The sequence below is a fragment of the Phascolarctos cinereus genome, unplaced genomic scaffold (genome assembly GCF_003287225.1).
Source record: "Phascolarctos cinereus isolate Bilbo 61053 unplaced genomic scaffold, phaCin_HiC Scaffold_9;HRSCAF=440, whole genome shotgun sequence".
Classification (NCBI taxonomy): Eukaryota; Metazoa; Chordata; class Mammalia; order Diprotodontia; family Phascolarctidae; genus Phascolarctos; species Phascolarctos cinereus.
This window is the reverse complement of record NW_027556402.1, coordinates 196,350,887-196,364,384: the sequence shown is the minus strand read 5'-3', so window position 1 is coordinate 196,364,384 and position 13,498 is coordinate 196,350,887. Positions and strand designations below refer to the sequence as shown.

The 13,498-nt window shown below is 45.1% G+C and overlaps 1 long non-coding RNA gene across 1 annotated transcript in view; it reads right to left on the bottom strand.

Moving 5' to 3' along the window:
* Window positions 1-716: 716 nt before the first annotated feature.
* The window catches only part of LOC144455495 (uncharacterized), a 126,941-nt gene continuing 114,159 nt past the window's right edge, over window positions 717-13,498 (bottom strand). The window contains exon 3 of the long non-coding RNA XR_013484203.1: window positions 717-1,207. This is a non-coding gene — a long non-coding RNA (uncharacterized LOC144455495). The remainder of the gene's footprint in view (window positions 1,208-13,498) is intronic.

Sequence of the window (13,498 nt, the reverse complement as noted above, 5' to 3'; positions counted from 1 at the left end):
GTCAAAGGTCACACAGGTAGCAAAAGCTAAAATGCCACCTCGGGGCAAAACTACAATTCAGACTTGTATCCTTCCCCTTCCCGTCGCCTGCACTCCCTCGTGCTGGCTCTAGCTCACACAGTGGGTCTTCTCGCAGCTCCCAGATGGATCCAGTTGTTCCTGTTATTGAGCCTTTGTGCCTCGGGCGTCCCAGCAGAGTCTGCAGTGTTGCTCAGCCTCAGGTATTAAGCAAAGGCTGGATTCCTGCCCATCCCTCTTTTCAGCCCACTGACTCTTCCATGAGCTGTTAACAGCAGTGGGCCATCCATTGGGTTTCCAGTGAACCCTGAAGGCTGAGCCTTTGTAATGTAATGTAATGTAATGTAATCAGCTTCTGACTGGTTCTCTGTGGCTGCAGTTCACCAGTTACCATGCCAGGGGCAGGCAGTTCCTGAGATAATAGCATTCTTTTCCACCTATTGACCTTCCCATGCCCCTACAGGGAGCATATCAATAATCGGAATATGACCAAGATCCCATTTTTCTTCTTCTTACTTGCCTGCCCATGGCCCCTCTCCTCTAGTGGGTCCTGGCTTTCTCTCCATTACCTAACTGCCCTGGTCTTCCATTTACCCCTTATTCTCACTGTTTACGGTGCCTGAGGCCTGCTTCATAGCTTCCTGCCTTGCTGCATCCCTCCCACCCAGGCCCCCAACACACACACGCGCGCGCACACACACACACACACACACACACACACACACACACACACACCTCCTTAAAAGAAGTGGTACTGTATGCATTTATTTCTCTTTCCTTCTAGCCACATCCCCCTAATAGATTTGCCCATTCTTAAGAGCAACTGACTCATAATGACTTTGTCTGTTATCCTTGGCCAGTATGTTAGCATTTTAACTTTATAAAATAAGTCTCCAAGAGTTAAATTTCAAGTCTCGCTGCAGACTGGTGAGGCTGAGATGTGGTTATGAAGGGACTCCATGGTTGCCCTTCCTCCCTTCCATCACACCATATGGGGGACTCTCTACCCTTTGGCAGTAGAATTTGTCCATTGTACAAAAATTAACTTCATTCAGAAGGAACCCTAGGCAGCTCTAGAGACTGACAATTCACTGGTGACCATGGGAGAGACTGAGAAATCTTAAATCTCTTTGGCGTCCTTGCTAAAGTGATGACTCTACGAATCACTGCTTCTTCATTCTGTTCAAGTCTGGAAGAAAAAGAACATGCATTTAAAAGAGTATCCTTACCCACAAACTGGATTCAAATTCATAAACTTAGGAGAGCTGGAGGGGTTCTCAGCCTTCTTGTTTTACAGATGAGATAACTGAGACCTAGAGGCATGGATGACATACTAGCACCCTGCATCAGGGTCAGGAAGTGAACCCAGGCTTCCTGCCTTCCAGTCCATCTTTCTTTCCACCACACCACACCACACCACACCACATCATTCATACTCATAGAGACTCATACCTATGGTGATGTTTTCCAAAGCCCAAATGGAGAAGCTGGGGTCTGACTGACAAAAAATTCCTTTTGTTACAAGTCTACTTAACCTTGAAAACAATACTATCCTAGGATTGCAGGATCAAAGATTAAGGACTGGAAGGGACCTGAAAGGTCATCTAAGATAAGTACAAACCTTTCATTTTATAGCATTTATAGCATCTTGCCCAAGGTCACATAAGGAGTAAGAGGCAGGGCCAAGATTCAAACTCAGTTCTTCTGACTCCACGTCCAATATTCTTTCCAGTACAGGCACCATGTTTCTTCCATACAGTTTCTGTACATATTTACCATTTGCTTCCTGCTGTGATTTGTCCCCAAATAAAGTGTTCTGCATGTAATAGGTGCTTAATAAATGTTGAATTTAATTAAAATAGCCTTTCACAGTGTCTAAAATTCTACCATCAGGGAGTCATTCCTTTGGAAAAAGGCTTTGTCACTTGCTGAAATACTATTACTACCCCCACCCTCCCCACCCCTGCCCAGGATCACAAGCCAAAAAGTCATCAGTCAGTCAACTAGCATTTATGTAGTGCCCACTATGTACCAGGCACTGTGTTAAGTGCTATTATCAGTAATTCTGGGACTGGTCCAATTGTGGGATTAACCTATGTTGGCCGTGGGACCCTGGGTAAGTCACCTAATTTTGAAAGTGACCCCATGACGCTCTTGGACCGCACGTTCAGGTGAGCAAGTTCCCAGTGTGCACTGATAGAGGGAGTTTCTTCATTTCCTCACCTAGAGATTCCTATACCAGTGAAATCACAGATCCAGACTGAAAAGGAAATAAAAACCCAAAATGTATATACTGTTTGTGTTTCTTTGAAAGAAATCTTAATTTAGAGATACAGCCTCTGTGCAGAATTTGGGGGGGAGGTATGTGTGTTTGTGTGTGTATAAAACCAGTATGGTACCTTAATGGGAATGAGTTTTTCAGATGAGCCCTAGCTCAGCAAAACCTTGAGGGGATGAGGCACACGATGGGGAGCTTTGCTGGGGGAGGTCCCTCAACCCTTGGGGAGGAGGGTGGAAGCCAACACCAGCTTCTTTAATGTCATTTCAGTTCATTCCACAGACGTATGATTTTCTGAGTTTCTTGTGTGTCCTTGTCATGGGGGTCAGCCATGTGTGTGAAGGGGTGATGGAGCTGAGGGTGGTTAGGATAGGGGAAGCATTTTTTCTTCAATGGAAAAGAGAGAGCTGCTCCATAGGAAACCATATGGGGTAGAACCACAGCCCTTAGGAAATCCTGAGTCCTTTGACCAGGACAAACAGCTCTGACATTGTGGTAAGAATAAGAATTTTCAATTCATCCTTATCCCCTCCCCTACCCCCAAATCTCCAGTGGCTCCTGTTGCCCATATGATAGTCATAGAATGTCAGAGCTGGAAGAAACCTTAGCCAGGGCCAGCAAACTTTGGGCCATGGGGCAAATATACCCTTCCTCCCCCCTTCTTTATGTACATCAAGCTAAGAATGATGTTTACGTTTTTCAATCAAGTTCTAGATTTGGCCATTAGGATCCCAGCCTTGGATTATAGAATACAGAAAGTCTGGAAGGGTTCATCTAGTTCAACCCCATTACTTTCTAGATAAAGAAACTGAGGCCCAGTGAAAAAAAGTGGTTTACCCCAGGTCACAGCGAAGCAGTGGTAGAGCTGAGATGAGAACTCAAGATTCCTGCCTCCCGGCCAAAGTTCTTTCCATCCCACTGTTTTACGTCCTTATGTTCTCCAGCCTGGCACTAGCCACCCTTCACAGTCTGGCCCCAAACCACCTTTCCAGCTTTGAGCTTCTCCTGCTGCTCCCCACACTCTTCTCTTCCAAGAAGCTAGTCTCTCTGAGCGCCCAGGGCTCATTCTTGCCCCCAGGAGTGCATTCCACTTATGAGAGATCTCTGGTATAAACACAGTGATGGAGGAATCAGAATGTGTTATATAGGGAGCAGCAGGTAAGTTGGACTGGAATGAAGAATATATGAAAAAGGCTAGAGAGGTAAGTGGGAGTTGTGGAGGGCTTTAAATGTCAAGCTGAAGAGTCTGTAATTTATCCTAATGGCAACTAGAGAGCCCTTGAAGTTTTTTGAGTAGGGGAAGGATATGTTCTGAATCTATGTTGTGGAGGTAGCCATCACCAGGACTTGTTATCTGATTGGGTATTAGTTGAAGGAGAATGAAGGAACAAATAAAAGTAGTAAGTGCTTACTGTATACTGCTGATACAAACAGAAAAGTAAAATGCTCCTTTTTCCTCTAGATGCCCACATTCTTTCAGGGGGGAGGAGAAAACACATCTAGTAGGTTTTAGCTGTGGTGGCAAAGCATCTTTTATATTGTTTTCGTTGATAATGCCACATCTGTTTCTGATGTTGTACCATTTGATGATGCCAAGGATTTTGGTGGTAGGTTTTCTTTTGGGGTTGCTAGGGGTGGGTGGGGGTGGGACTGTAGCACCTGAAGAAGCATTTGACAGGTCAGATCTCTACCAGGATTACTCCCAGGGACAGTGGCTTTAAGGGTCCATCTGGTATTGTGGTTTGGTGGTCTGGGGGGTGGGGCATTACTGCTATTCCCTAGCTCTTGTCCTCATTGGTCCATCGATAGCAGTTGTTTCCAGTTAGTGTTGGTGGTGGTTAGGATGGTGGGTCTTTCTTCACAAGGGTTGATCCCTTTAATGAAGGCTGTAAGGGACTAGACTAAAAAAATAGAACCAGTGGTCTGGGGGACGCCACATTTCCCTGGGACTCTTGGATTCTGAGTCTTAGACTCTCTTCCCCAAGGTCCAAGAAGAACTGGTGGTAGAGGTGGTGACAGTTGGTTTGATCATCCTGGCATAGACAGCTTCCTATCTCTCCCTCAGGCTTCTTCAGCCAGACTTCAACCAGACCCTGTGGTGGCAGTTGATTAGCAGTTGTTGGGGGGGGGCATGGTAGACCCCTTCTGCACAGGCTTTTCTTCCTTGGATGATAGCTTTGAGGGTCAGGAAGGGCCAGGTCTTGCTCTGCTATTCCCAGGGAGGTTGGGGGAGAAGAATCAGAGATAATTACAAGGTTACAAACAAGTGACTAGAAATGTGGTGGTGTCATCAACAGAAATAGGGAAGTTTGGAGGAGGGTGGAATGTTGAGGGAAATATGGGTTATTTTGACTCCATTCTTTTATTTATTTTTTTGGTGAGGCAGTCGGGGTTAAGTGACTTGCCCAGGGTCACACAGCTAGCGTCAAGTGTCTGAGGCTAGATTTGAACTCAGGTCCTCCTGACTTCAAGGCCAGAGCTCTATCCACTGCACCACCTATCTGCCCCCCCTTTTTTTTTAAAGTAACATTATCTATGTTGTATTGTATTTTTATTTATTCTGTTAACATTTCCCAATTACATTTTTCTTTTTTTTTCCTTTTTTTTTTTTAAAGGCAATTGGGGTTAAGTGACTTGCCCAGAGTCACACAGCTATTAAGTGTCAAGTGTTTCATCTGAGGCCAGATTTGAACTCAGGTCCTCCTGACTTCAGGGCCGGTGCTCTATCCACTGCGCCACCTAGCTGCCCCCAACATGGGTTATTTTGGACATTTGAATTTGAGATCATAAGCTCCTTCAGAGCAGGAACTGGTTTTTTTGCTTTCCTTTGGGTCTCTCTGCTTGGAACATAGCAGGCATTTAATAAATGCTTGTTGATTGACTGATTAAGGGACATCTAGGAAGAGATGTCCAGCAGGCAGCGAGTAATATAGGAATAGGATTGGCATTAGAAAGACATTAGGATGTACATATTGATTTGGAAGTCACCTGTACAGAGGTGATAATTGAACATGTGGGATCTGATGAGATGAGAGAGAGAGAGAGAATGAGAAAAGAGGTTCAGGGAACAACTTCTGTGGATTCTCATATTCAGTGGTTGGGAGGAGGAGGCCCAGCCTGAGAAGTGGGCAAACAAACCCTTGTTATTTCGTATAAACTCTCCTTCCATTTGTTTGCATACTCCATTCCAAACTGGACTGCTAGTTCTTCTCAATATAATACATTCATGCTCCTGCTTTATATAAATCATCCACAAGGAGAACCAAGAGAGAGCAGTATCACAGAAATCGAGAAGGGGAGAGCATATCCACAAGGAGAGGGGCACTGTATAGACAGTGTCAAAAGCTTCAGAGAGATGAAGGATGAGTCCTAAGAAGAAGGGTCATTGGATTTAGCAGAAAGGGAGTTATCCTTCAGGGGATTAAGAAGTGAGAAGGAATTAAGAAAATGGAAACAATCATGGTAGATGACTCTTTAAGTGTAATGTCTACACCTAGTTTTTTTTTTTTAATAAGTTTTACAATTATGAGATCAGGGAGGCATGGCTAGATAGAAGTTTGTCTGGAATAAGAAAGATCTGGAGGTTTTAGTGGACTGCAAACTCATTGTGAGTCCAGAAAAGAACATTATGAGGAAGTAGGGGTGGTTAGCCTGGAAAAAAAAGGCAGCTTGTGAGATGTTGGGAATATGTGCACACTGTCTCCAGGTATTTGAAGGGCTGTCATGGGGATTTGGGATGACTTGTTTGGCTTAGTCCCAGAAGGCAGAACTAGGAATTAGTGGATTGCAGTTTGCCAAAAGGATTAGGCTTCACATCTAAAAAATTTCCTAGACTTGAGAGCCATCCCAAAGTAGAATGGGCTGCCCTGGGAAGTAATGGGTTTTCCTTCATTGTTGTTGAATTATTTCACTCATGTCTTACTCTCTGTGACCCCATTTGGGGTTTTCTTGGCAAAGATATCAAAGTGGTTCGCCATTTCCTTCTCCAGCTCATTTGACAGATGAGAAAACTGAGGCAAACAGGGTTAAGTGACTTGCCTAGGGTTACACAGCTAGTAAGGCCAGATTTTGAACTCAGGTCCTCCTGACTCCTGGCCTCACACTGTAACCACTGTGCCACCTAGCTGCCCTTTATTGAAGGTCTTGAAACAAAATCTAGATGACTACTTACTTTCTAAGAACTCTCAGTTTACTCTTGGTTTGGGGTTTCCTCTTAACTGATACATTTATTTCCCCTGGAGTAATCACCTGGAGTGGATATCACAATCCTTCTTGTCCTGAAGCAGCTGTGATGGAGAGAAAAGAACATGGTGGTGGGAACTAGGGGCCTGGCCCCCAGAGCCTGGCCTGGCTCTTCCTTTTCAGAGCTAGCTGTGTAACTCTGGACAAATCACTTCTCAGTCAGTCAGCAAGCATCTGTTAAACACCTACTACGTGCCAGACGCTGTGGCAAAGAAAGGCAAAAAAACTGCCTCTGCTCTCAAGGAGCTCAGTCTGAAGGGGGAGACATGCTGCAAACAACCACGTGCAAACATGATATATCCAGGATAGCCTTAAGACGGTTTCAGAGGGAAGACACTAGTACTAAGGGGGATTGGGAAAGGCTTCTCGTAGAAGACTGGAGTTTGTTGTTGTTTCTCCTTTGTTTTCAAAGAGTACCATGACATTGCGAAGATGATGCCATGATATGCAAGTGAACTGGATTTAAGTGAGGCAGGGCTGGGCAGGGTCACCAGCCTTACTCTCTCCTCCAGAGCCATCTCAATTTGACTGAGGCAATGCCCATTCAGTGATTAAGGCTAGTTGAGAAGTGAGGCAGAGAATGGCCTCTTTTACCTAGTAAAAAAAAAAAATCAATCTGGGAGGGGAAGACCCTTAGGGTTTCTGGCCAAAACAGAAACAATTACTATTTAGGTTCACTTTGAGCTAACAGGGACCCAAACAATGACCAAGTGAAGCTTGGCCTGGGACCTGTTGTTGGCCAGTCAATGAGAGCCCCAGTGATTTGGTCCTTAAGAGAAAAATCTAGAAGATGTCTAGTGAGTGAGGTTTGGCATGGAGGACAGCCATGTCTTGTTGGAATGTCTGTTGGAGAAATAGCAAGACTGGTGTCAGTGGATCACAGAGCATATGGAGAGTAAGGTGTAAGAAAACTGAAAGGTAGGAAGAATCCAGATCATAAAGGGTTTTAAAAACCAAACAGAGAATTTTATATTTGATCCTGAAAGTAATAGGGAGTCACAGGGGTTTAGAGAATAGGGAGGTGATATGGTCAGATCTGTCCTTTAGGAAGATCAGTTTGACAGCTGAGTAGAAGGTTAATTGGAATGAGGAGATTGAGGCAGGGAGACTGATCAGAAGGCTGTTGCCCTGCACTGGGCCTTCTAAAGGTTAGCTGTGAAAGGGAAAGGTTATATAAGATGCTAGCTACCAGGAATGGATGGATCAAGTGAGTTTTTTTGAGAATGAGGAAGACATGGACACGTTCATAGTCAATAGTCAATAAATATCTATCAAGCAACTTCTGTGTGCTAGTACTGTTATAAGCACTGTGGATATAAAGGAAAGCAAAAGACAGTTCTTGCCTTAAGGAATTCACAATCTAATGGGAGAAGACAATACATAAAAAGAACCTGAGGGGTGGAGGTGGCAAAAGGGTATCCATCACTGGGGCATGGTGAAGTTCAGAGGAGGGAAATGGTGAGATGGTTGCAGGATTTGGGAGGAGTTCTCTGGATGTCTACATCACCTTCTCCAGTTGGAGGTAGGGAGGATCCCCAGGAGCAGGAGTGTAGAGGAGGTGTGAAGACCGCTTAGAAGGCAACTGGGAAGAAGCCAGTAGCCAGGGAGAGATTGAAGATTAGTGAGAGAGTAAGGATAATAAAGGGAGCAGTCTGTTGGAGAAGGTAGATGAAATGGGATCACTTAGCCAAGAGAAGGGCCATCTCTTCAGATGAAGGAGATAGCAGCAGAAGGCATCTGAGTGATACAAGATGAAGAGGAAAGGATAAAAGGAAACTCTCAGTGAATGACCTCAATTTTTTTTTTTTGGTGAGGCAGCTGGGGTTAAGTGATTGCCCAGAGTCACACAGCTAGTGAGTGTTATGTGTCTGAGGCTGGATTTGAACTCAGGTCCTCCTGACTCCAGGGCCGGTGCTGTATCCACTGTACCACCTGCCCTTCAGTTTTTTTCAATGAAATATGAAGAGCTGAAGTGATGGGGGGAGGGAGCCACAGGAAGTTTGAGGAGGAATGAAAAGATTTGTAAGAGGTGCTTTGGTAAACAAGATAATGAATTGATCCGGGAGATAAAAAAAAATGGATTGCTTTGCCATATTGAAAGCCTTGTTGAGATTATGTAACATAAATTGGTCATGGAACCAGTCAACACTCTTTAGTGATATTTTCTGACTTTGTCAGCACATGACTGGGATCGAAGGCATCAAACGGTGGGAGTCATCTAAGGCTGAAGTTTGGCAGGGTAAAGAAGGAAGGGATTCAGGAAGAGGACAGTATAGAGTTGAACTGATTTACCCAGGGGTCAAGATAGGGAAAGGAAGACTATAGTCAGTGCAGGAATAATGGCTGAGGAAAGAACTGAGGGATGGAGAGATTGGAGGTTGTAGTGAGGATGAACAGGGCTTGGAGTTGCAAGGCAGGAGGAGGGGTGGAATGACAGCAGATTAGGATCAGTTGAAGAAATTTCAGAGTCCCTGAACATGGATGTGGAATAGTAGGGGTGGTGGCCATGGTAGGTTGCAGTAGGTCATGGGAAATGAGTAAGTTGGGGAATTGGGAAGTTGTGTTTGAGGGAGTGTCATAATGTATGGTGCAATCTCTTGGTCTGAGGATAGGAGTCATGAAGGAAAAAAAGACCGAAACAGGCACTGGACTCAGTGAGGAAAGTAGAGTGTCCTGGAGGTCAGGAGACAGCAACTACCTGAATATAAATTGGGCAATAAACATGAATTGGATGATCCTCAACAGAGAAGAAGTTCCTGAGGTTGATGGTAGAACCTGAAAGTGGCAATGAGGACAAGGCATAGTCCAACTCGCCCATCACAACCAGTGAGTCTGTGGGTATGAGTGAAACTAGTGTGGCCAGGAAAGGCGTATCATCAGCAGGGAACCATTTCTCAGTAAGTACATGAAGATGAAGGGAGCAAGAAAGGAGAAGACTTAAAATGAAATCTAATTTGTTGCCTTTGGAGAAGGCATTCCAGAGAGCATAGTGGAAGGCCTGGGTGGGTTTAAAGGGGGGGATGAGAATAAAATAGGAAGTGGTCAGTGGGGGACAGAAAATGGGTTTTAAGTGACAGTGGGGCATTCAGAATTCCTGAGATGGGTACAAGATGATGCAATGGAAGTATGTTAATTATTGAGGGATGAGTTCAGGTTTCATTGACCATAGGAGGTTGGCCTCAGGTAGAATTGTCTCAAGGTGTCAGTCAGCCAGCTTTATGTGGCTAGAAGAATGGTGGGAGGAAGCAAAGAGGGTTTCAGGCCTGGGGCAAGGCAACCCCAGTGGAGCTGTAAGTGTATGGAGAAAGGGCCAGGTGTGTGACAGAACCTCAATTTTCTCCTATATGAATTGAAGGGATTCAAAAATCCCAACTTCACATAAGACATTGGTTAGGAATGTACTCACTTGTTTTATAGGGTTGGGGAAGAAAGTCATTACTTAAGATTAGGCAACTTACCTAACCTGAAATTTCTTGCTGTCATAACAAAGGGTACAATAAAATAACATGTACGCTTTTGTGACATAGCAAGGCTGGGCCCCAGCTTTTTCTCCTCATCCTGAGGCAGTGCTAGAGTTCCAGTCAGGAGCCATTTATCTCAGCCGTGACTGCAGACTGGTGCTGGATGACCTCCTCTCCCCTGGACATGCCTTTTGTACAAAGGCACTCATCTTGAGTCAGCAAATGTATACCCAGGTGGAAAATGTATACATTTTCTTTCTTGCTTAATAGTTGCATCTCCATGAGCCAAGAGCCCCTCTGGCTGTTTTCCGTCTCAAAGAGGCCAAGTATGACCAGCCTGAATCAATGTAATCATGTCATTTATGTGTTTCCTGGCAGAGCAAAATAATTTGCATTAAAAATGATTCCTTGTTTCACAAAAAGATTTATCATGGGGTTTCTTTACAAATCTAGTTATTGTGCTAGGAGCTTAGCTCAGAGTAGAGGAGATATGACATGCCCATAAATAAGCATTGTAAAAATCAGCACATGACTTCAAAGGAAAGGTACTACAGAGAGAAGAAAGATTCAAGGGAGGCGATGTGGTGTGGTGGAAAGAAGATTTGGAGTCCCAGGACCTAGCTGAATTCTGGCCTTGCCACTTGGTGGCTCTGTGACCCTGGGCAAGCTACTTAACCTCTCTGGGGCTCAGAGTGTTCCTCTGTGAAGTTGACCTCTAAGTTCCCTTCCCAGCTAGGGTCTGATCTCGTGAGATCACTGTCACCTAAGGGATCAGAGGAGGCTTTCTGGAGGGGGTAGCACCTGAGTCGGATCTTAAAAGAAGAGGAATTTTAAGGTCCTTCCAAACTTTAGCATTTGACTCTGATTTTGTGCAGTAGAGTGGACAGATAGCACAGCATTGGATTTAGGGATAACATGGACATGTAATACCTAATTACACCAGCAGGTGCCACCCATTTATGGCTTTTTAAGAAGTCGCTGTCCTAAGAGGGCATTACAGTGGAAAGCCCAGTTTTTCTAGGTGAAGGCTGACAAGCAGCCGCTTCCTACCCACCGATTCTGAAGGGGGCCAGCCTGTGCCCTAGAAAAAGCTCTGCTCCAAATGGCACCCGCCCTCAGGGAGAAGACTCATTCTGGAACATCTCACCTTATTGCCCTGAATCTTCCCCCAAGGCCTGGCATCACTTCTTGGACTCACAGGGATAAGCTGCTCCCGCTATCCTTGATCCCCCAATCAGCTCTCAGACAGAGCCATTCTCCAAGTCTTGTCCTGGCTTGCAGTTCTCTTTTTACATAGACCTTCAGAAGGGAGAGGGACCTTAGAGACCATTTAGATGAGCATCCCTGGCAAGCTGCCTTCAGTGATGGGGAAGTCGCCACCTTCCACCTACGTCTGTTCCTCTTTGAGGTATCTCAGTGTTACATCAAGCTGAAAGTTGCCTTCGTGGAACTTACACCCCATTGTTCCTGGCTCTGCTTCCTAGGGTCAGTCTGATTCTTCTGCCATGCATTTGTTCTCATTAAACCACTTTTTTTGATTTAGGCCATTGGCCATTTGTTCTTGTCTGTAAGGATCTATTAGATCCTGATTCTGTCATTGTGTGTTGCCTGTCTTAGCTTTATGTCATCTGCAGATGTGATAAGCTTTCTATCTATGCTTTCATCAAGTCATTAAAATCCTAGACACCCAGCCAGCCAAGGGCAGATCAAGGCTAGGGGTGAAGAAAGGGCTCTATTGAAGCCTTCCCTCTAGGTTGACATGCATCTATTAATAACCACCCTTTGGGCTATCATTTCTTATATCTGTCCCATTCTCAGCGTTCACCAGCCATCACCCTGTGCAGGACCTTGTCATGTCTCCTCCTTGCAGACTGGTCTCTCCCTACTCCAATCCATCCTCCACTCAGCTGTCAAAATGATTTTCCTAAAGTGAACTTTGACCATGTTGTGCCCTGTATTCAAAAAACCTCACTGGCTTCCTCTTATCTCCGGCATAAAATGTAAAATCCCCTGGCATTTAAAGTCCTTCACAACCTCACCCTTTCCTACCTTCCCTTTTCTCATACTTTTCCTCATCCCAACTCTGTGCATTTGCTGACCCCGCCCTCCCTTCTAGTGCCTTCCCTCTGACAGGACTTTCCAGTTATTACAGGTTATTCGACAATATGATGTATTTGTTCTATACATATATACTTAGACACATTTGGGTCTAACCTGGCTCCCACCCCAGCAGGCCGAGGCAGGCACTGTACTGTGCTGTTGTTGCATAGAGAGTCAATGTGACTCCTTTTTTGACATTGAACATTGTCTTTGAGAATTCTCACTGAGATCAGTGCTGTGTGACTGCACAAGGGGCTTAGTAAGTTGCTTCCATCCAGGGGGGATCCTGCAGCCTCGAGGCCGCAGGTTCCCCACCCCTGCATAGACTCTTGGGGAGAGCCAATGACCAAAGGATGCTCCAGGAAAGGAGAAGGGAGGCTGGAAGCTGCAGACATGTAGAGGAAGCTGGCTCTTCAATGGATCGCTAGTTTCCAGCGTGTGTATCTAGAGACCTTGGAGAGAGAACTCCTCTTTGCATGAGACTGGGAGTTGGAATATTGTCTTGCTCCAAGCTAAGAGTTTTTGCGTATTATTTGGTTTATTCTGATCTGCATAGTTTCTCTGGTCTCTCTTTTTGCCTTTCTTTGCATCTCTAGTGCTTAGGCAGTAAACACTTTATAAATTCTTATTGACTGGCTGACTTTGTCCAGATTCTTGTAACTGCCATGTTGCTCTCTCTTTTTTCTGAAGGAGTTTGGTACCTGGTTTGTAGTTTTTCTTTCCTCCTTAGGAACTTCAATATACATTGAGACCCTCCAACATCCTAGACTGCAGAGTTTGTCAACTCCAGCTGCCATTATTCACATCTCTACTCCACAGATGTGGTCATCCCTTAGATTTCCCCATGACCTCTAGCTAGCTATACCATCTCCATGATCTCAAGCTTGGAACTTCCCTTTCCTTTCTTGATCGACTCTCTATTCCATTCCTGCTCTACAGGGAATGGGAGAAGAGGGAGGTGGGGGCACAGGGAAGGTAAAACCTCCTGCAGGAGTTTGGAAAAGAGGGAAATAATGATTGAGAAAACAAGGTGCAGATGCACCATGAGAGCTATACTTCTTTCTCTGTTTGGGAGGACTGTGGGTAATGAAGACTAAGGAACAAAAAGGAGCCAATTTCTTGAGAGACTGGATGATCTCTAAGGTCCCTTTCAGATTTAGATTCTATGATTTATGATAATAGATGTGAGTGGGATGGTGAGGGTGGAGATGGGACAAGGGAAGTGTTAGGTTGGTAAAAGATGATTGGAATGACCAGGTGGCAAGCACAGCAGCGCCGTCTGCTTTGGGGTTAGGGTATGACTGAGGTGGAAAGGCTACATGGATGAGCAGGGAGAGCACTGAACTGGGAGTTGGGTGCTGGACCAGCTCATTATTTGATACCTCTCTGCCAGTTCTGT